We start from the raw sequence: 24,771 nt of genomic DNA on the forward strand, positions 1-24,771 counted from the left end.
ACTTACACTAAATGATCTCACTTGCATTTGAGTTCTAACCTCCTTCTTTATGTGCTCTGGGTAGACTGTCTGCCAGGTTATTTATCTGTTTAACAGCTTAGCACAAAGATAGTAAAATGTTATCTGTAATAGCTTAACATTTAGAGGCATTCTTACCTTTGGTATTCTCCAAAAATTTCTAAAAATTTGGAAGTTACTTACAGGCTGCATGTGGTCCCCATGTGTCACCTTAAGTTATCATAGTAACAGCCACAAAACTGTATGTGTATAAGAAGCTAATACACATACAGTATTTACTATATGGCAGGTATATTCTAAGTGCTTTACATATTTTAGCTTATTCAATATACATATATTCATAAAATAGTAGTTAATATTATCACCACTATTTTAAAAACATGAAACATGAGGTACAAATAGTCAGTCATAGCTCAAAAGAGGCAGAGGTGGAATTTAAACTCCAGCAACCTACACCACATATTTTTTCTTTCTTCTTTTCTTAAGGGATGTTGTAAAAACTTTTATTTATTTACTTATTTTTAAAATTATATTTTCTTGATTATGCTCTTATAGTAGTCCCACTTTTCTCCCCTTTGCTCTCCTCCAACCAGCACCCCCATTCCCTCAGGCCATCCCCACACCATTGTTCATGTCCTTGGGTCATGCACATAAGTTCTTTGGCTGCTCCATTTCCTATGCTGTACTCTACATCCCCATGGCTATTCTGCAACTACCTATTTGCACCTCTTCATACCCTTACCTCTTCACCCATTCCCCCATACCCCCTTCTCATTTGGCAACCATCAAAGTGCTCTCAATATCCATGATTCTGTCTCCGTTCTTCTTGTTCACCTAGTTCCTTTTTTAGATTCAATTGTTGATAGGTATGTATTTATTGCCATTTTATTGTTCACAGTTTTGATCTTCTTTTTCCTAAATAAGTCCCTTTAACATTTCATAGAATAATGGTTTGATGATGATGAACTCCTTTGCTTTTTCTTGTCTGGGAAGTTCTTTATCTGCCCTTCAATTCTCAATGACAGCTTTGCTGGGTAGAGCAATCTTGGCTATAGGTCCCTGCTTTTTGTGACTTTAAATATTTCTTGCCAATCCCTTCCTGCCTGCATAGTTTCTTTTGAGAAATCAGTTGACAGTCTCATGGGAAATCCCCTGTAGGTAACTAACTGCTATTCTCTTGCTGCTTTTAAGATTCTCTCTTTATCTTTAAACTTTCTTATTTTAATTATGATGTATCTTGGAATGGGCCTCTCTGCATCCATCTTCTTTGGGACTCTCTAGGCTTCCTGGACTTACACGTCTATTTCCTTCCCCAAATTAGGAAAGTTTTCTTTCATTATTTTTTCAAACAGACTTCCAATTTCTTGCTCTTTCTCTTCTCCTTCTGGCACTACTATGATGCAAATGTTGACCTATTGAAGTTGTCCCAGAGGCTGCTTATACTCTCCTCATAGTTTTAGATTCTTTTTTCTTCTTGTTGTTCTGATTGGTTGTTTTTTGGTTCCTTAGGTTCCAAATCATTGATTTGATTCTTGGCTTCATCCACTCTCCTGCTGTTTCCCTGTAAAGTGTTCTTTATTTGAATAAGTATATCCTTCGTTTCTGACTGGATCTGTTTTATGCTGTTGAGGTCCTCACTAAGTTCCTTGAGCATCCTTATAACCAGTGTTTTGAAGTCTGCATCTGATAGATTATCTCCATTTTGTTTAGTTCTTTTCCTGGACTTTTGATTTGGGCCATGTTTTTGTGTCTCCTCATTTGGGCAGCATCCCTGCATTTGTTTCTATGTATTAGGTAGAGCTGCTATGATTCCCTGTCTTGGTAGTGTGGCCTTGGTAGTAGGTGTCCTGTAGAGTCCAGTGACACAGCCTCCCCTATCATCCAAGCAGGGTACTCGAGGTGTGCCTTTTGTGTGGGCTCAATTATCCCTGCTCTTATAGTTGAGACTTAGTTGCTGTTGGCAAATAAATGGGAGGCATTTATCCAGGCCAGTCAGCTGCAAGGACTGGCTGTGACCAGTAAACACCAACTTCTACCCTCTGTGGTGGATCAGCTGTGCCAGGGAAGGGTAGTGGTACTCTGACATGGTCTGTGACTGTGCAGTGGGTATGCAGGCTTTGGGTTTTCACCATGTGATATAGGCCAAGGTCAGCCCTTATCTGTGTTCTGCCAGGGGCCTCCCCGCATTACCTACAAAGCCATCTGCAGATAGCTGCTACTTGTGCTTAGAGGCTCCCAGGCAAAGCCAAGCTGCAAACCTAGGCTGGCTGCTGCTAGTCTCAGGCCTGGGGCCACCTAGCAAGAGGTGTCATGGCTGGGGGCTTGTTGAGGCTGGCTGTTGCTTATTTGAGAGAAATTAGGAAGTTGTGAAGCATGAGTCAAGACTCATGCCAAGACCAGCCATTCATATGGAAAAGCCACTGTTAACAGCTTGGGTTGGTTTGTAATTTGGGTGGGGTGGAGCCTCAGGCACTCTCCAGGGTGGGGAAATAGTGTTAGCCAGGTTGATGGGAGTCTCGGATATGGCACCTGCTTGCCAGCTCTGTGGCTCTGTGAAAGGAGGGTTCAGAAAAGGAACAATGTTCTCTGCCCACCTTTCTGTCTTGGAGAAAGGTGTCCCCCTAGCTCTTGCCCTGATGCCAGATACTTCAGTTCCTCCCTCCAGTGCCTTTCAAGCTGCTACCCTGGTGCTGGAGCTCAGAGGAAATGAGTCTGAATAAGTCCATGTGTGGATTCTTTAAGAGAAACTGCTTGGGACTCTAGAAGTTTCGTTCACCAACTCAATCCCTGCTGGTTTTTGCAGCCAGAAGTTATGGGGACTTCTCTTCTTAGCACTGGAACCCTGGGCTGGAACTCCTTGATCCTGAGATACACCTCCCACGTTTTATCCACCACATGTGGGTGTGGGACCAGCCCATCCCTCCTACTAGTTTGGATGGATGTGGTTTCTTCAATTCTGTAGTTGTCAAGACTTCCATTCAAATTGATTTCTGATAGTTCTGAGTGATGGTTCTATATTTTAGTTGTAATTTTGATGTGGTTGTGTGAGGAGGCAAGCTGTGTTTACCTACACGTCCATCTTGACCCAAAGTTACACCACAGACTTTTCGACAAACCAATACACCTCACTGCCCCTCTAGCAAACAAAAGAATTCTATGCCTCACAGAAATCTAATGTTATGTTACTACCATTACTCATGATGCTGCAAACTGACCAACTGATCGGTTACTTTCATTTGAGAAGATTGAAATAATGCTCAATTTCAATGCATTTTAAAAAATCAACATATTGTTTGTTTCTGAGTAAAAAACATAGGTACAAGGTACATTATGGTTAAAATGTATTTGGAATAGTAAGTAAATATGTATGCTGAAAATGAAATTAATGCCTACACATAGACCAATATATAAAGATATGTGATATTGAGTAGGTTAATTAACTTCTCTGAACAAATGGAGGTAATAATATAATAGAACCAACTGCAATATAATAATATAATAAACACATGTAAAGGATTTAACAATATATATAGCATATTTTAGACACCAAAAATGTTATTAATAATAATATAAGATCAACATGTCAATAAAAATTAATACTTACTGATATCATGAGGGGATTCATAATTTTGTTTTAATGTTACCAAAAGAATAATTTTAATCTTGGCTAAACACAGCTTTCCACGTTCTTTCTGATTAATTCAAGATGACTAAATAGTACTATAGATTTAGCAGAATAGTTTAAATTATAAACAAATCAAATTCGTATTGGTACAAGGCCCTTTCTGGCTATTACATCCCATTATGTCAACCCAATAGCGTTGGCAAACATCTAAAAATTTCTCTAAATATTCAGCTATAGAAATTCAAACCAAGAGGGGAAAAATCGTTTTATGTTGAGTGACATGAAAAGGAATCACGATCTCTATTTTAATAGTTTACATTTTAAATTGGCAGTGAGGAAGGGGGTTTATAGAAATGAACTCTGAGACCCTCAGATTTAGAAAGATGATGCAACATGAAATCTTCCTGGTTGCTAAACTCCACGGCCTGCAGAAAATTTATAAAACTTGTTACCCCTAACATTTATTACACAAAACTAGGATCTCAAGATTCACTCCCCACTGTGTTCCCAATTTAAATAAATAAACTTAGATGAGTCAACCACTACTGCATTAAAAACCCCAGGACACTTGGGGCCAGACTGGGTCTCAGGGAACACTAATGGGGTCACTGGACCCCTCAGATGGCCTTAAGTGAAATGTCATGAAAAGGTCCAGGGCTCCCCTTGGCTGGCCCATCAGTTCACTCAGGTGTTACTAAAACCTGAATGGACCATTTAGTCTTTGCAGGTACAAATGGCGATTTACTGTACATTTTTGATACCCGTATATTTTCTCTACCATGCCTAACAGCATGTAAAACAAAAAAGTCCCATTTTGTACACACAAAGGCACTTATCAGGGCTCAGTGGCTCTCAACACCATGCACTTTGAAAGGATTGATGATGGTGTGGTGGGAATGGGACAGGAAATGGACATCTGTGTTTTCCCTGTTAATAGCATAATGCAACTTTATTGCTAACAAGAAAGTTAAAAAAAAAAAAAGGTCTTCTCAACTACCGTGAACCACTAAAAAAGACAGTTGCTGCTGAAGCCAAGAGAGAATTTTGTGCTTGACAAACAACTGAACATATTTTACTTCCTTAGGCCATTCTACTTTCCCTACACTCCCATTATTTTACTACTCTCAAATTACATGTATCTTGTGGTTTCTTGTGTGGTTTCCTCAAATAGAAGACTCTAATACTATAAAGTTACATGTTTCACACTGCAAGTAATTTAGTCCTTAAACAGACTAAAATTTCAGTAAAAAATATGTAACAATAATTAGCAATGGTTATATGGTACGGAATATGGAGCCGGAAATACCCAAAGATGAAAATATATGAACTTCACACCCATAACAGGTATAGCAAATTCTACTGCTATTGCAGGGACAAGAACTTAGAAAAGTGTTTGCTTAAACCCAAATCCCAGCAAATACATATGCATGTATGAATATATATTTTGATATATACTTACTTGTACAACGATAAAAAAGAGTAGTCTAAAAGGCAAGCTAAAAATTGTATAAATTTTTTAAAAATAATGGTCCCTCAGCAAAATGACTTGAAAGCCAGCCATGAAATGATGTCAATGACTTTCACACTTCTAAGTAGTCATCTTTAAACATTAACATTGTCCCTAAAGCTTATCTCTGACCCACCCACACAAATGACTAAGTAGACTTCTCTCCACATAATGAATGGGTGCTTAATACACGGTAGATACTGTATCCAGTGACTGATAATGACAGCAGCAAAAGAAAAGTACACCTGGAGCACCAAATCCCCTTCCGACAATTCTATTCCTCCTGGCTCCCAGGAGAAGGGGGCTGTGATTAACTTAAAATGACACCAAGTCTTCTTTTGCCTTTGTGTCAAGCACCTTTACACTCAGCCACCTCCTACCGACTCCTAACTCATCCTCTTGTTAAATTTTGAACAATATATGCCATTTTACACCTCAGAGCTCAGAAAAGGCAGCACAGTAGCCGGTGTATGGATGTGATGGGATGTTTTTATTCCACCCTGAAAAAAAGCTCCCGTCTTTGACACACTGGAAAATGTACAGCCAGAGAGTGCTTGAGGCAAAGATGCCACCCCAGCCTTACATCTGTCTGCTTTCATTTGTCTACAACTGTGCTTATAGATAAAACAAGCTTTCCAGATGTCATCACAAGCAGGGCTCATATGCTGACTTCACGGAGACGCCACTGTTGGCTGCCAGCATTAACAGAGTTGTAAAACTAAAATATTTAAACTCTGAGCTACTCAACACAACTTTGAATGTCACACAGGATCTTATTTCAGGATTAATTAATGTACACCTCAATAAAATAATCATGTGTTAAAAACAGAGCCTTCTGGCATGCAAGTGGACCTAATTTTCCTCTTTCCAACTATTCCAATGGCATACAACTATTATCATGAAGAATTTCTTAGAGAGAGCATGTACTTCTATATGTACACACCCTACCAAGCCCTTAAGTGTCAGGTGCTCCATCTTAAGAAACTCTATGTTTTCATTGTTTAGAACAGCCACAATGAACCTAAGATGAACAAAGGCAATATACCAGGAGAAGACTCTGAAGACACTTCCACTGCGAGAGGGGAAGGCCAATGACAAGCAAACGGGAAGATTACTAAGAGGCATTGTTACATGCATGTGATATATGAAGCTTGGCTTCAGGCAACCTGGTATCAGGGAGCTTGAATGTTTGTTTGAGAACACAACATCCCTGTGGTTATAACTCCAATCACTGTACAAAAGAGGACTGCAGTGATTTCATAACAAAGAAGAACTCTGATTTCCTTTTTCTCTGAACCTAACAATGTGGTTTTCACTGAGAGAGTTTTAGGGAGTTAGCTTTGTCCTAAAGGACCATTTCTAATAACATCTAATAGAAGTGTTTTGAGCTTGAAAGAGAAGCAGATTCATAGTTAGGTAAGTAAGCTCTCTCAGTATCTTCTAACTTTGGTTTTCTTTCTGCTTGGGTAAATCTTTTCTAGCAATGTGTTTGTAAACTTGGGTTAGGAGTGCTCATTAAACATCTTATTACTCAAAATCCTGGTTTGTGGGTTCAGAAGCCAAATCCACTTCACAGCCACAAGACTTCCACAGTTTTTGCTTAATTTGACAGGAGACAAACTTTGCATTAACCCAGCCATGGCATCATTTAGGGTATGTAAGGGCTGGTCCTACACCCCACTGAGCTCATCCCATGTTGCTGGCGTTTACAAAGAAGCATGTCCCACGCAATCTGTAACTTTACTTCACTATGCACTTCCACAAAGCAGTAGAACAAAACATTTACTTGTGATGGCTTTCCAGGGAGACCATTTATTTAGAAGGAAAAGGAGTCAATTACTTTGCTTTTCCACCATCCTGAATGTTCCCATCTTCTCTTTTGAGCTGATCTAGTTCAAACCCTCTGAAAATAAATCACCCCAAAGCACTCAAGATTTCCCTAAAGACCCCAGCAGGCTTCCTGCTTTGTGTTTCCACTCTTATGGTGGGAGGCTAATGTGTTGTGGGGATGTTTGTTTTAATGCTAAGAACTTTACTAAGTCAAAACAATCTGCCATGGTGATCCATCTATTTTGAATGATCCTGGTCTCTCCCCCTCCTCCATTTCAGCCGGAGAGGAAGAGACTAGTGCAAAACGAAGACCAGAGGGTTAAATTGCAGTAATTTCTAAGAGTTGGGACAGCAGTTACACTTTTTGAGGTAACAAACCTCATTCCTGACTTTATAGACTCCATGGTCCTCCTTCATTTGAGGCTGGGGTAAATTTCTAGGGTGGGGCAGGATCACTGCTGAAGGTCATTTTACACTGAATCTTAACCTCTCCCACACCAATGTCAGCATATACCTGTTTCAGCATCCTCCCAGTACAATAGCTGGGCCATGTCATATAAGACTCTCTCCATAAGTTATTTAGGGTGATGCTTGCTTGGTCAAACCCTAATTATCGGCTTTTCAAAAAAGTACATTCCCACAAACATAATGATAACATCTGGCTCTCAAATATTTGAGCTGAAATTTACTTTTCGTTCTTTAAAGCTCTCCTGGGTTTCTAGGGGGTGTGCAAATTATTGAATAAATAGTAGCAATGGGAGAGACTCACATGACATCTTTGATCTCATCTTTGCCTTTTAAATCCACTGGGGAACCTACAAGTGACACCTTCTATACACTTCTTTCACAGATGAGAAAAGAGATAGGTGACTGGGTACCTGTTTGCCTAAGGGCGAGAAGGTGAGCCTGCGGCTGGGCTGGAGGTGCACCAGTTTACTTCAAGATCAACTAGGAGCAGTTTGGGATCAATTGTCCTCTCCAGGCTACAGGCCAGAGGACATAATAGCAACAGTAAGTCTGCAAGCCAAGATAGAACCTGTTCTGAACACTGAGAGTAATAGGTTACTCTCAGGTCCATATTTGAATACAACTGCATTAAAAAATAACCCAATTTAACAACTCAGAAGTTCTGATATATGTTTTATAAAAGTGTATGAGAAACCTAAAAGCCATGGAGAGCCATAACTTTGAGCTGCCTCATTTGTTTCTCTTTTATTACAGTCCTACACGGTGGGCACAAGCCCTTCACTGAAGAGAACATTAAATCTCTATTCTAAACTGTTTTAGCAGAACGATATTAATAGCTGAATATTATTTTGTCTGACTGATAAAACACCATTCAAATAACACCAAAGAGAGCACTGAACCCCAGCCAAGTCCTGTGAGAAAAAAAGTGACAAGCCATCTTCAGAAACAATAATTTCTTGTCACCCTGAAGACTCCAGTAACAACATTTCTACTGCTGTGTAGCCCTGAAGCCAAATACCTGGACTGAAGTTGGCTACTGATAAATAAACATTTCTCTGGGTCTTCCATAGTAAAGAAAAGGGCCATATAAAATACTCTTTTTCTCCCTTATACATGTATTTGGTTTTTCCTAAAGCAGATCGGTAAGGAACCAATGTGAACACAGGAGAAAAACACTTTGTTTCCATGGATATTCTACCACAGATGGAGAAACAGGACAATGTTTAAGTTTAGAAGAGAGTTTAATACTGGAAAACATTCTGACATCAGTGTGATTCAATTCAGCAAAAGCCCTAATACTACTATGTATGGCCTTATCTTTTGGCATTCTTTGTCTTCGTACCACCAAATTACACATCCCCCACGGTATACAGAAAGGCACTGTTTTCCCTCACCTATACTTCCGTGTGTCATTACAAGCGGCCTCAGTAAGGTCAGCCCAAAACCATAGCAATGCCCTTGTCTCTGAAAGGTTTCTAATTTTCTATCAAATTCACAGGAGTTTTTTTTCTCCTTAACTAACACTATATTTCGATGTTGCAAATATCATAAAAAATAAAATATTAACAACTCATAAGTTAGGAAGCCTGTTCTCTGCTTAAGATAAGCCTTTTTAAATAAACAAATGACAACAGTACTAATAGCCAAATAGGGTTTATATAACACTAACACGCCTACACTTAAACTAACTGAAAAATTACACTGAACCTAGTTTGAACTCACATAAATAAATTAAGCAACTTTGTGGAAACATTCAGTGTTTCTACATGAGAGCTACTGAGTCAAATGTCTTAGTGGGAAACAAGATTTTTCTAATTGGCAAATAAATGGTTCTATCTTTTCATGCACTGAAAAATCTGATTCAGGTCTGAGCCTGAAAGTACTTGAGATTAAGTGTACGGCTTTGGATAGTGCATTGACTATAAGTTCCCTTTTTAAAAAAAAAAAAAAAGCTGCAGTGAAAACATTTATAAAATATTTGAATCCTAATCCCCATTATTCAGTTAGCTTTACTCACTAGCCAATCAAGGAGCTAAGATTAAGGTCGAAACTAGCTCAAAACCAAGAGCAATTTTAAAAGGTAACGGCCTGGGGACATCTTATGGAAGCTGCAGTGGCAGCAGTGAGTCTTCGTGCACCACCCAAGAACAACAAGAAGAAAGATGCTGGAAAGTCAGCCAAGAAAGAAAAAGACCCAGTGAACAAATTAGGGGCAAGGCCACAAAGAAGAAGTGGTTCAAAGGCAAAATTTGAAACAAGCTCGAGAACTCAGACTGGTCTGACAAAGCAAGAACACACGCCAAACTCTGTCAGGAGGTTCCCAACAACCACCTCAGAAGCCCAGCTGTTGTCTCTGAGAGACTGGAGATTCCTGGTTCCTTGCTCAGGGCAGCCCTTCAGGAGCTCCTTAATCAAGGACTTGTTATTAAACTAGTTTCAAAGCACAGAGCTCACGTAATTTACACCAGAAACACCAAAGGTGGGGATGCCCCAGCTGCTGGTGAAGGTGCATGAACAACAGGTCCTACCAGCAATACATTTAAAACTTTATTTAAAAAAAAAACAGAGATAATGGTCTGAATAGGGATAAAGGTCTTTAGTTTTAGGGAAAAAAAAGGAAAGAAAGAAGGGAAATATTGGTTGGTAAATTTAGTTAAACTCGCAAAAACATTTTCAGGAATCACAAAATCATCTGCATCATGTTTTACTCGATACCAATTACCCAATTTTCCAAAATTTTTAGCCAAGTCCATTGAGTGTAAACTTTTACACTAAAATAATGGGATTAAAAATTAACATATAAGTTTTGTAAGCTAGCACTGTCAAATAGAAATATGTGACCTACAGAAGTAATTTTAAGTTTTTAAGTAATGATAAAAAAGTAAAAAGAGGTAAAATTTGCCTTTTTTCAAGAAATTAGCTTTAATATATTTTACTTGACCCAATATGTCCAAAATATTGTCAATTCAACATATAATCAATATAAAAATTATTAATATTTTACGATTGGTATTTGTATTAAATCTTGAAAATCTGGTATTTTATAATTTAGTGCACATCTCAATTCAGTATGGAATACTTGATATGTAACTAAGGAAATCAATTTTTAATTTTATTTGAGTGTAAATAGACATGGAGTCAGTGGCTACTGTATTAGACAGCGTAGGTGTATAGTTTAATCAATTCAGTTCACCTTGCATTGAGATAATAGTTTTAATATACAGCAAAATCCTAGGACTAGAAAAATCTTTTAAAGGCTAACTATAAAGCATCAATCACTGCTGGTCTGAGGGTAGGAAGGCCGAGCTGAAATACCGTATATGCAAATATGATCCATGGTTTACATAAATGTGTTTCTGACATTTTTCATTTTCTGTGCACATGTTCAGTGATGTGTGATTTAGCATCCTAAGGAGAAAAACATATCACCCATCTTCAAAGTCTTGGCTGATATTTTATGTTGCCCAACATTCTTCTCCTCCCCAAAGGCTAACTCCATGGCAGGTTTGAAGTGCTTTCAAAAGAAAACATTCTTGAGTGATTTGAGTGTTATATAAGGATGGGGGGGTGTTGAAAGTTTCTTACACTCTAAGAACTCCGATTCCTTCATATGTTCAGGTGACTCCAAAGCATGCTAACAAAACTTGAGGAGGCAGCAGAAATTATTGCTCAAAACCCCTGGTGGTAGAATAAGAGCCCTTGAGTGTCTGCTACTGATGAATTATGTGAACTAGATCAAGTTACTAAGTTTTCCTAACAATATAAATGCAACATACCTGTTTATCAACTAGAAAATAAAGCCACTTATGATCCCCTCTTAAATTTCTCTCTTTGTATCTTCAGAGAGTACAGAGTACCTCTTTTGCACACCTGTACTGAGCACCTGGTGTGGGAGACATAAGAATGACTAGGTCATGGTCTCTGTCCTCTAGGTACTCACCATCTAACAGAAAAGAGATGTTCTTAAACACACACATCTAATATTAAGTAAGTAGAAGTCAGGCAATGAAAGACCAATACCATATGATCTCACCTATAAGTGGAACCTAATCAACAGAACAAACAAGCAAGCAAAGCAGAGACAGAGACATGGAAATAAAGAACAAACTGACAGTGACCAGAGGGGAGGAGGGAGAGGAATAATGGGGAAAAAAAAGGGAAAGGGTTGTCAAGAACATGTATAAAGGACCCATGGACAAAGACAATGCAGGGGGAGATTGAAGGTAGGTAGGAGGTGGGGGTAGGTAGGCATAGGAGAGTAATGGGGGGAAAATGGGGACAACTGTAGGTGAACAACAATAATGATAACAAATTAAATTTTCCTTAGGAAAAAATGCAATATACCTGGTTTAGTGTGAGAATTAGCAATCCCTAACATCCAGGCACTCCCAGTCTAGTGCAAGACCCCTTGGAAGAAAGATTCAAGCAGGACCGTTTAGGAAATGAATAAGCTGGATATAAAACCTAAGCTCGTACAGGCCAGATAGCTCAGAATGAACAGAGGCATGAGGGAAGAGTGTGAGTTTGGAGGAGGAGAAAAGGCCCTCCTCACACGGTTGCGGCAGGTTCCCAGAGGGCACAGAAACAGCAGAAGCTGACATTTGAAGTGAGAATGGGACTGTGTTGAGAATGGCATGGAGAGCTAAGACAAATATTTTTTATTTTATGTTGCAGTTAGTGAAAAGCCACTGAGAATTTTGAGCAGCAAGTGAAATGTTGAACGTGGGATTTGTGGAAGAAGAATCTGCCCACAATTTCGAGGATGCTCAAGGCTGGAGGCAAAGGGGGGTGGCCATTCAAATAAAAAGGAAGATGCCTTTCCCATATGCCAAGATCTGTTAACTGACTGGACATAATTGGAACAAAGGTAAAAATCAAATATTTTTTTCTAACTATATTGAATACCTTGAAAGTTGGAGAAGTTACAGTAATTCTAAGAGACTGGGAAATCAGAAGAAGGCTTAAGAAAGGAGATAATGAACTTCACTTGGGGCATATCAAAATGAAAGAGATAGCAGTCAAATTAGCAGCTAAAGATATACATTATAACTTGTTCACTTGCAGCATGCCTGTGCGCACACATGCAAGTGTGAAAGGTATGCTCTTGGTCTCTTAGAACTATTTTCACTAAAGGTGAAATTTCATCTCCTTTTAAGTTATACAGAAACAGAAGCGAATGAAAAATTATGACTACATGTGTGCTTATGTTACCAGGTTTATCAAAATCATTATTCCTGCTCTAATATATATTGCTGTCCACAGCAGGCTAAATAAACTAAACTAGTAAAGCACACTCTATTACGCCTAGGCACTTCTGTTTTTACTGACTGATTTATGAAGAGGCAGTTGGTTGTTTGTTCTCAGACCTGACTATAACAGTTTCATCTATAGTTTCATAATTCAATGAAATATTATAAAAATCAATGAAATACGATGGTAAAACAAAAGGTTCATTCTACAGAAACTAAGCTGAATGCATTGGGAAGCACTGACAAGAATGAGTCACTTAAAAAGCAAACAACCCTGTTGGTGTGGTGGTATGGGCCAGACAACTGCCAAAGACTGAAGAATTCTGCTCCTGAGGCTACTTATTTGTGCCTAACTCCTAGGTTCCCTTTAAAGCAATTGAAGGTGAAAATCTTTGTGGTACGTTATGGGTGTCATTTATGAAGAGTTCAATTTGAAACTCCCATGAGCACAACCATCCACACCTCAAAAGTTTGGGGAATGAATGCACATTTCCATGTTTGAAGTTTAAAATGCTTCAAACACATGGTTTGTTTGTTTCTAGTGAAGTTTTATCACTTAAACTGATAAACTAGCTAACTATTGGTTCTGGCTGCAAAAGATAAGAGGGATTTGCTACTGTGTATGATCTCCTCAAAGTAACAAAAGCACACACTGAGAAATAATTTAATATGTGTTTACCTGGCAGGTTGTACAGGTGTTCCTGCCGGGATGTTATGGTCCACTAAGAAATCACATGATGTACTTCTGGTCTTTCAGGAGTATGTGTCATGCATCCAAAAGTTGCAAAAGCTCCAATCCACCCTTGGGGAATGGCAAAATCCTACCCTAGGAGTGTTTTTCTCCTACAGCCATCCATGAAGTCCACTCAGTTAGGAAGTAAGCACCATTACAAACCAGTCACAGCAAACTGCTGCTAAAATCTGGGCTATCTGAATCTGGGCTAAGTTGAAACATAACCAGTAAGTAAATTTTTTTACAGGAATTACTGAAATGACATTTTTATCATCATTGGTGTAAATAACACTCAGAACATTAATGCTTTTATGAAAAAATCTCCTGTTGATCACCTACACTGCAGAATATTAAACAGATTTAGAACTCCCCAGGTCTTTTTTTAAATTTCATTTTTATCCAAAAGTTTCATAGGTGAAACTGTAATTGCACGATTAAGCCACTCTGTTTCATGTAAGTCCTGTTCTGAAGAAACAAAGTAAGCACAGAGAAAGCACTCATTATCAACAACACTGATGCAGGTAAGCAAACCACTGAAGGATGTTGTTCAGAAAACACACACAAACCTAGGTCTTTGAAATACCCATTTCCCAACCACTGTATCCTGATGGATATTAGAAAGAGATTTTGTCTGCCCTATTTGAACACACTGAGATCTGGTCAACGACCTGAAGTTAAAAGCCATAAAATAAGAAGACCTCTACAAAGTTCACTATTAAAACAAAAATATTTTAAATTTCTCACCACGCATGGGGATTTGTCATCAAGAGCTAATGATGGCTTCCTTTAGAGCTTTATTAAGCACCTATTTTAATACGGTAAAATTCTAGGTAGACTAAGGATGAATGAAATACGAGATAATCCTCCAGATCTGTAGTGGCCTCCTTTTCTCCTATCTTTAGTTAATAAACATTTGAGGCATACCTATACCGTGCTAGGGACCGAGAATACCAAGCCAAATAAGACCCTCAAGAGCAGGCAAAAATGTAGAAACAAAGCCATGGGGTTGGTTCCACGCTGAGAAAGGGTACTCCGCTTGCACAGGAGAGGGCTCAGGGAAGCTTTCAGCAGGGTTCTTCTGAGCCATACCTGAAGGGGTAAGCCTGTTTAGACAGAGAGCAGGTATACTGCAAAGATGTGAGCAGGTAGGAGATGAAGACGTTTGATGAGACATGAGGCGGGAGAGTCAGGCAGTCCTCCACTTGCCTAATAGTTACTGACTGCTTGCTGCATATTTTGTTCTGTTCTAGGCTCTGGGAATGTGAGAGTCAAAGTTAAAACACACAAATCCCTATTCTGATGGAGCTTAGACAGAGAAAAATAATAGGCAAGCTGAACAAAATAGGGACTATGTTAGATGTTAATAATTGTTTAAGGAGGAAAGGCAAAAGAGAGAATAAGGCTCTGCAATGTTTGGAGTGTAGGGAGGCTGAAATTTCAAACAATGTAGCCAAGGAAAGACTTGTTGAGGAGACTTTTATGTCCAAATCTAATGTCTGGCAGGAAAGCATTTCAGGAAGAAGAAACAGCAAGGAAGCCAGTGTAGCTAAATTTGAGTGAGGAAAGGAGAGAAAGTGGGAGATGTGGTCAGAGAAAAAAGGAAGGTGTCAGGCCATGTAGCTATGGTTATGTCCTTTAGGGCTTGGGCTTTTACATGGAGAGACCTGAGTTCTGATCAAGATCTGGCATGCCATGTTGAGGAGTTTGGACTCTTGCTCCACCCAGCATAAAGTCACTGAAGCATCATCAGCAAGGATGACCTTTTATGAATTGGAGGAGAGAACAGATTAGAAGCTAGACGGCCAGTCGAGAGGCTGCTACAGAGATCCCCAAGGAAAAGGAAAATAATTAGGTGGTGATAGAACATCAACTCTTACCTTACCTATTCACAGATACTAAGAAGGGATGATTGTGGTTTAATCTGCTTTGCTTTCCTGGACTAGCATGAATGAGATCAGCAAAAAGAAAAAAATCGGCACAAACTTTCCCAAATATCATTTAAATTCAAGATAAAATAAAATTGCTTTTCTGTTCCATACAGTGAGCCCATTTTTATCCTAGAAGTCATGACATCACTTCTGAGGATTTGAAGCTTGAAGGCCAAGAGACCCTTATGGACTTAATCTGACCATATACTCAAAAGCAACTGCATAGTGACACAAATGTGAATTTGATGTAATGTGGCTATCTGGGCACCTGTTAACAGTAGGCGTGTCCTGTCTAGAGATTTGGCTCTAGTAAACCTCTGGGACGGGAGCTTAATGTACGTCTTACACAAATGTACCCAAAGTGGCAGGTGGGGCTAAACTTAGCTCCTGCCTGGCTCACCATGACTAAGCCAAGTGCTCTGGTTTTAAATGCATCTGTCCAGAAAGGGCACTTTTTCTAATTACCATAACGGCTCAGCATAGGCCAGGCAATGTGCATTTTAATCACAGCTCCCAGAAGACCGAAAGGAGTTGGACCAGCTACAGTGGGAAGCCCCTGAGATTTAGGGAAGATTACACTATGGACTACACAAGCTCCAACTATAGAAGATTCATCTCTTTTCTCTTTGAACATAATGATATCACCACCCATAATTTGTCCCTTTTTTGCTAGGATAAAGTATTCAGAGACTGCATTTACTCCCCAAATTATTCTGTTTAGTACAAATGCACAAAGAATATAGGTTTATTTTTTTAAAACTAGCACTGGCCTATTAAAAATAGCATCATTATTGTGTCTACAACAAACATTAGAAAGGGCCCTAAATTGTACTTAAGCACAATTACCTTAATGTCAGTTGAGATTTTATGATACAACTGTGAGGCACTTTATTTTTAAGGCAGTTTAACCTGCTTCATTCCTAAGAACAGACATTTAAGTTTTAAATCTAGGGTTCTCAATAAGATGATTAGGCTATGCTCAGCAGTTTCTTTAAATATTTAAAAGAATTTTCATCATCTAAATATTTATGGCAACAAGAGCACTAGGTACATTTTTTTACTTCTGTTTGTCAGGAATAGTCTTTCCAAAGGTGGGAATTTTTATTCCTCACCCGAGGATATGTTTACGATTTTAGAGAGAGAGGAAGGTGGGAAGGGAGGGGAGAGAGAGGGAGGGACAGACAGACAGACAGACAGACAGACAAGCAGACATCGATTAACTTCCTCCCGCAGGCACCCCAACCAGGGATGGAACCTGCAATCTAGGTATGTGCCCTGACCAGGAAGTGAACCTGTAATCTCTTAGTGTAGGGGACGATGCTCCACCCAGTTGAGCCTACCAAGGTCTTTAGAACCCTAGAAATTGATGAAAAAACCTTATTCAAAAATGTCCATTCAAACAGATACTGTAGTTCCCAGGTAACTAGCATGAAAGTTGCTGCTTTGGATGGGAATTTGCAAGCCTAGTATCCAGACAGTGTCACTTCTGCCTCATAGACATTATTTTCATTGCCATATCAGCAGCCTCTCAGCAGTACTTCTCCATGATCATGGTGTGCATGATGCTCTTTTTCTGAAGATGGTAGAATACTTCCATAGATTGGGTGTGACCAGATACGCCCGGGAGTCTGGCAGTGCTGGGCAGTATGGTACGGTGCTCAGGGAGTTTGTTCAGCTGTCCTGTTATTAGTGTGCTGTTCCATGCATGGCCTCTCCAGGGCCACTGCCCCACTGCAGGCTGTGAGCAGACTCTTTTGGAACTGCTATGTCTGAAAGGGGTTCCTAGTATCTCGAACTCTGAGGGAAGAAGTTTCCTAAATGCCCAGTTTGTGACCTAGGCCTAATTTTTCAGATATTGGAAAGAACAGTATTCCCTATCTCATTTATCCTAAAAATCACCTCCATGAAGTAGGTGTAGGCAGTCATTATTCTGTCCATTGTAGATGATGGAAGTGCAGCATTGAGAATTTTAATGATGTTATTTAAAGTCACCTTTATCAGCAAAAGCAGGGACTATACCACTCAGCATATATCTGAATATTACAGTCTCTAGTTCATTAATTCATTTCCAAATATTTATTGATTGCTTATTACATGCCATACAATTTTGCTGGAAGCCAGTTACACCAACTAACAAAACAGAAATAATCTCTGCTCTCAAGGAGCTTATAGTTATAGTCTCTTCAAGGAGAGATGTGTATTAAATAAACAAATAGGTAAACAAACACAGCATTTCAAAGTATAAAAAGTACTATGAAGAAAAGGTATGGGAGCTATGAGAAGAGAAAAGTAGAGAAAATGTCAGATTGGGTGATACTGAGGTTGAGAACTGAGCAGGAATTAGCCAGGGGAAGAGTGTGGGCTACAAATACCTACATGACCTGGGGTACAGTGTGCATTCTTGCAGGGAAGAGCAGAAAGTTTAGCCAGACCTACCTATGAGCAGGTGAAGAGCTTTCAAAGAATTCTCTCTCTGTTTTCTATGGTTTCTTGCCTGGAACTATGCCTGGTATTGGGAAAGAGTGCTTTGCTGACAGTGAGGAAACCTGGATTTCAGTTCTGGCTCCACCACCATGTCCCTATCCTGTCTCCTTGACCTTGTAACTCCTTGGAGGAAGCGAGCTTCTCCATAAGAGGGGGTCAAACCATTTACTCTGAGAAACTGGATATGAAATAGGACAAGAACATGTATTCATGTGCTATATTTAGCACAACAGAGAATCTGCAAATGCCAGACACATTTAAGATATTATTAGTTAATAACATTATTATTAGTTAATAAAATGACTTGCCATAAGAGGAACACAGACATATTCAGCTCTTTTTAAAAAATACAATGTAAGAATATTCAAATTTTAAAATATGTCTACTAATAGGTATAGTTAAAAGTTACTGCATTCCTGCTATTTGTTGGCCATTATACCAAGCTCTTTCCACACTATATAATTTAATTCTTATGTTAAATCTTCCATGGTGGGTATTATTATTTTCGTATTACAAATGAGAAAACTGAGACTCAGACAGGTTGAATAGTTTTACTGAGGTCATGTGGATGTTAGTGATCAATTCTGGGAGTCTGATTTCAGAGCCTATGTTTAGGGATTATTTTTAAAACTAATTTATTGTTAATTAATTATTAATTATATTACTATGAAATGGCCTGGCCATTTTAACTGTACCACGCTAAATCCCATCAATTGTTCTTTTGACATATTTCAAACCCACCCCTTCCCCTCCAGTCCATTTGCACTGCCAAATACAGCTCCTCCTTGAATATCTTAAGCTGCTAATTGGTTGTGCTCCCTACAATACCTTTGATCTCGCATCCATCTGCACAATTAACTGCCATCATACCAACATACTCAGAACTCAGCTTTCTGGAGGTCATTCCTCCACTTCAAACCTTCAGTATGATCAGACTACCTAAATCGAGAAGACCACATTTTGTAGGTGGGTATTCCTAAGCTCACAGAGCCTCAGCCCTGCAGCCAGCTGCTCCTGCATCCTCCACTCCACCTCTCCACAAGCCCTCCAGCCCAGGGGTTGAGGCACATTTCTAGTTCCATTCATGCTGACTATGTACCTGTGTTTTCACCACATTCCTTTTCTCCTTGGTCCCCCTCCAAGAATACTCCTCACCATTCAGAGTCCCACTAATCCAAGAAAACCACTCATGTGCCTCATTAAGCTTCCTCCAGTCCTCGGAAACCTTATTTGTCCTCAAACCTGGGGCATTTAAAGAGCATATGATGCACCTGACTTTTTGCCACCTCTTGCATTATTATTTAATAAGTACATTTTTAACTTTCTAAATGTACATAGTTTGTCTCTATAGCCCTATGAAAATTCACAGGTGGCAAGAACAGCATTATTTTTCTTGATTTTTCTAGAGCTCAAAACCAAAGCAGAAAATTTAAAATATATCTAGAATGAAAAAACTGTACACTCAAAACATGTACTTCATGTGCGATGGAACAATTGTAGAGTCTGTTCTGTCCTTGCCCATCTGGTCACAAATGCAGGCCTGCATTGTTCCAGCCCATCTTGTACCTAAGTTTGCGAATTGTGGCCAAAGGATTTAGTTTTGCAGGGTGGGTGGGGCAGGGCACAGGGGAGGGAAAAATAATTATCATCATTTAATCATTTTAAATACAGTATTGAAAAGAACATATCTGGAGACAAAACAGGAAACATTATTTGTTTTAAAAATCTCACTATTACTTAATACCTATTTAGGGCTTAATATCTAATAAAATGATTTCACAGGAATGAGAGGGCAGTGTTGTCATTAATAAATGACCATCAGTATTTGAATCCATATCTAAAAGGTGATATCTCTTTCCGTATCCCAGTATAAATCACTGAAGCAGAAGACAGCAGTTAATAGCACGGACTCCAGAGCTAGACCATCTGAGTTAGAATCCTAGCTCTGCCACTTATTAACTGTGTGACTCTGGGCAAGTTACTTAAATAATGTGTGACCTCAGTGTCTTCATCTGAGGAATAAAGTTAGTGATCACACTTACTACACAGAGTTGTTGTGGGGATCAAATGTGCAAATATACACTTAGAACAGTGTAAGTGCTCTCTAATGTTTATCATTCTACAATGTGCTCTTTGTGTGTGTGTGTGTGTGTGTGTGTGTGTGTGTGAGAGAGAGAGAGAGAGAGAGAGAGGAGAGAGAGAGAGAGAGAAATCTAATTAGCTTTCCAAACATTCAGCTGAGGGAAGTTGTCTCATTCATATGAAGGGGTAGGGTTTATTCTTTCAACAAAAAATCTTGTGGAACAAGGGAAATAACTTACCTCATGAGTTAGTGATGAAAACCATTCCTCAACACATCTCTTGACCAATGATAATGATATCATGCTTTTTTTTTAATGTAATGCTCTTAAAGTTTCTCACTGTCAACACTTTTCACACATTTTATTCTCACAACCAGTCAGTGAGAGGGATGGGTGTACAGATGGTGGACAAAAAGTAAATTAAATGTTAGATTCAGAGAAGTTAAATGGCTAGATTAGGGTCAAGAAAAATTGACTTTCATAGTGTCCAATACCTGCTTTTAAAACTAAATCCCAGTGTCTCCACAAGCTGACAGTATTTCTCTGGTGTTCACATTTCTTGGGGTGGACTCAAAATCTAAGAAGCATGAATAGGGACCCTATAAACTCTCCCCAGCTGGTCTGATAAAAATGTCCATCCCATCCCTTAGGGGCCCAGTGAGTGGCTAAGTAGGTTCATTACCCTTCCTCTTTGCTGAACGTAACTGACACTCAAAGGAAGATCAGGAAGCGAGGTGTGCGTTCCCTGACCTCTGGTGGGTTGCCGGAACCCTTGTGGACTGATGCAGATACCCACAGAAAACTGCTGGGTCTAGTGCATTGGCTGAACTGCTAAAGAACTGAGAAAAAGTGAGTACACCTGAGGAATATCAAGACATGTTGCCACTTTCTTGCCTAGCGGTCAAGCACAAAGGAAAAAGGACTCACAGACATGGACAACAGTGTGGTGATTGCTGGGAAGAGGGGGTGTAAGAGGAATAAATGGTAATGGAAAAATATAGTACAGATTAAATAAAAAATTAAAAAAATAAAGTGATAAAAACTGTATTTGTTATTTGCAAGGGCACTATTTGCCTCTACATTTCCCAATACACACTTTATAAATTGCTAGTCCCAGGAAAAAGGTCCACCTGGATACATCAGTTTGGGAACTGTAACATACTCTTTTGGAGGGGGCGGGGAAGAAGGGTAAATATACAATGCTTATGAGCATATTAAAAGGTTCTGAGAAGTTTTTAATAAAAAATTGGGTTAACACTTTTTAACCAAGGCTTTCTCAAACTCATCTGACCTTCATACTTCTTAAAATACAGCATTTACTAACATCCACAGAATAAATGCTTTGTGGAACACCCTTGGGGATAGTGGTTTAGACACATTTTTCTACTGTTTTGTTTTCACCTTTTTCTTCCTGTTATTCTTCATTGGACTGAAGAGTTCGCTTGAAGAGTACCATTCGGGTACTTTGCTTTCTGTCGCTAAGACTAAATCAAGGCCCTCCACAGGTCTGAAGGGGCCATAGAATCCAGTAGAAAAACTGGACCAAAACCTTAGTCAGAATTGCAGGAAACCCATAGTTTACAAAAACAATGTTGCTCCATTTCATAAGATTTCTATCATCAGTAATATTCATTCTGCTGAAAAGAAAGACTGTAAATTGCCATCCAGCCTCTCAGTTAACGATGACACGGGGTTTACCTCACAGAGGGCAAGACAAACACATGCGTGCATATCAGAGGGTGGCTTCATGTGGACTCAGGAACTTATTCAAAGCAAGACCGACAGCAAAAATATCCTAATTCACTCTAGATTTATGGAATTGGAACTTAATCAATGAAACCCTATCAATAAGACTGTCCAAAAGCACAAATACGAATTGCCATGACAGTTAAATGAATTATTTCTAGCCACAGATAATTTTAATTTGAACAAGTAGAACTGTGCAGTTTCCTATAGAGAGCACATAAAAGAACAACAGAAAAGGTGAGAAATGCAAACAAGGAATCTTAAAATGTAGTATGTATGGTTTACCTCCTACACTTTTGCCCCCAAATATTACAACACATAGCATTTCTAAGAAGAACTGGTATGACTGGGGATGAGGACATTCTGAGGGTCCCAAAAGGAAGCACAATATCCCTATTCCAGGGCCCAGCTCCAAATACTACATGATGACTGTGCTGAAGGACAGGAATACACAACCATGTACTCTGATGTATTCTCTACCAGATCCGATAAAAGCACTCTTTGCTTCTTTTTCTTTTTCTAAGGAACCTGCTTTTCAAAATCAGAAACACAAAATATGTGGGCACAAAGGCAGTGAGGGAGGGGAAGAAGATAATCTTGTATCAGTCAACATCACACAATACGGCATCTGGAACTAGGTCCCACTCAGATGGTGACATGACAAATTCAAGACACAGGCAAGTGGGGTCAAGCCGCCTCTCCTAAAAAATTCTGATTAATGATAATCTGGTAGAGTTGACTTAAATAAGCCATCTCTAATTATACCTGGCAACTTTTACTATCATTCATATCTGTGGACATGACAGTATTTATTTAAGTTTTTATTTGTCACCAGAATATTATAAATATATATATATATATATATGGATATCTAAACTACTCATCAATAGCACCTTTATAAATATTTTAAGTATCACTATTTAGCAATTATGTGGGCCTCCTCATGTACCAACACTGTATAATTTTTAACATGTCAATAAGCCCATTAAACATATTTATGCTAATAATTACACACTTTAAGGGGTTTCATTCAGGAAATATAGTTCGATAAGAGAAACAACCCCCACAAAATAAAACAACCTTGTAGTAAATCAGAAAACAAATTTACTCCAGTCAAGAAATAAAGATACCTTTATCTTATAAACATACTCAGCACCAACAAGCCAATCGGAATCCATGAGGAAAATCTGGAAGTAATAACACATCCCCTGCATCTATCGGATTGTCATCTTGGCAGCATCATTCAATTCTCTAAGTCATAGTTTCCTCACCTGCAAAATGAGGATTCTCTGTCTGCACTATATGTAAAATGCATACAAGACAAATGGTAATTATGTTCCTAAAGAAAAACAGTAATTTGTTCAATTTACTGAGAATCAAACTTCTTAGAAGTTCTAGAAATAACTGCTTTAATTCTGGTTATATGTATCAAGTCCAAATATTCTGGGAAAAAAACTGCCTCCCTCTTTCATAATTACATCCAAACTACACAGATGCTTGATGAGCTTCTGTGATATTTTGCATCCAGAATGACTTGGTCAATGATAATTTTGCTGCTCTCCTGAATTCTCACTAAAATGTAGATTCTTTAATAAAAGAGATCCTGAAAGCTGCAAGAAAGATGCAAACTCTCAAAACACTGGAGATATGTCAAAGATTTGATAAAAAGTTTTTAATCCCTAGATCTTTTATACAGAACCAAGAATAAATAAAGTTTCAATGCTGAAATTGAAAATTTTTGCTTTCCTGTCCTGATCAAGTAACACAAGTGAAAATTGTAGAAGCATCTAATGGTTACAAGCAGCTCAAATTCCAGGTAATATTAATTTTAAAGGTACCATCTTTGAAACTTCTTTATAGTGTAGTCGATAAAAAAGACAAGGCTGAAGTCGAATGTCTGGGTCTGAAACCTAGTCGTCTCCTACTTACAATGTTAAGTTGAGGCAATACTCTTAATCCTTTTCGTGGTTTCTTCATCTGCTAAGTGGGAAAGCAGAACCTATCTTCTAGGGCTATTGGGAAAACTAAATGAGATAAAATGTGTACAATCCTTGGCATTAAACTCAGATATAATAACATCATGTCATTGCTACCCTACCTGTGAGTAGCAAGTTATATCCCACATCACGCTTCTGAGCTTTTCTAGTAACAGTCAGCTCTGCTTGGGCCCCAATGCTGACATTTTTTACTCTAATCTTTGTTTATAAAAGGAGTAAATAATCCAAACAAAGAACATTCCAGTGTTCAGCACTGATGGTTACAAGATAAGGCAGGGCCTGGCACCAACACCAGGACTGACTATCTGTTAAGGTGAAAACACATAACTTTGATAATGAAGCTGTCTCCTGATTTATAGAAGCTACCCTGTCTTAACTCCTGGGACTGAGAGCCAACCAAGATCTAGAGAACACTGTGCCTGGAAGGGAAGGGAGGGGAGGGGAGATGCATATGCAGCCAGGCTTTAAACAGAGAAGATGTTAAGCTTGAAACACTAAAGCTGTTCTGAAAGAAAACAGTATTTTAAGTTCACAGAAAATGTTTTAAAAGAGAATCAGAAAGGCTCTAAGTCCCATATAAGTAACAGTTACATTATAGACAGACGAATTTTATACACTCTTTCTTCTCCCCTAAATTCACTCTTTACTACAGTGCCAAAAACTTCAGTGAGGTAACCTGAATTTCATTTTAGCATTCGTAATAGTATTAACACCCCAGCAGAACACCTTAGTCTCTTAAAGCAGAGAGGCCAGTCTTTTTTCAGCCTGTTTGTAGCATGGTCACAGGCACACAAAGTCTCATTAGCCACATTTACGATCTCTTTCAAAAACTCTAGATTACTGCAGCCCACCACTTCCCCAAATAAACAGTGTAACTAAAGCTTTCTGGTAGCTCTTTTCACTTTTATTCCAAAGATTTAGAACGAAATGGACTCTGAAAAGCCAGTTGAAGAAACTGGCAGAAATACCAGTCCGTGAAAGCCCTTAAAAACCTATAGTAAACTTTTCCCATTAAAACTTGGATGAAAATTGCAAGAAAAGTTTTTTTTTTTTACCTTTTTAATAGTCAAATGTACATTGAAAGAAAATCATACTGAATTTCACA

The 24,771-nt window shown here is 38.8% G+C and overlaps 1 protein-coding gene and 1 pseudogene across 7 annotated transcripts in view; one reads left to right on the forward strand and one right to left on the reverse strand.

The window, feature by feature from the left end:
* The window catches only part of BNC2 (basonuclin zinc finger protein 2), a 420,364-nt gene that overhangs the window by 56,932 nt on the left and 338,661 nt on the right, over window positions 1–24,771 (reverse strand). The window lies entirely within an intron of this gene.
* On the forward strand, window positions 9,419–9,962 carry LOC112302748 (small ribosomal subunit protein eS25-like; annotated as a pseudogene).

The sequence above is a fragment of the Desmodus rotundus genome, chromosome 1 (genome assembly GCF_022682495.2).
Source record: "Desmodus rotundus isolate HL8 chromosome 1, HLdesRot8A.1, whole genome shotgun sequence".
NCBI lineage: Eukaryota > Metazoa > Chordata > Mammalia > Chiroptera > Phyllostomidae > Desmodus > Desmodus rotundus.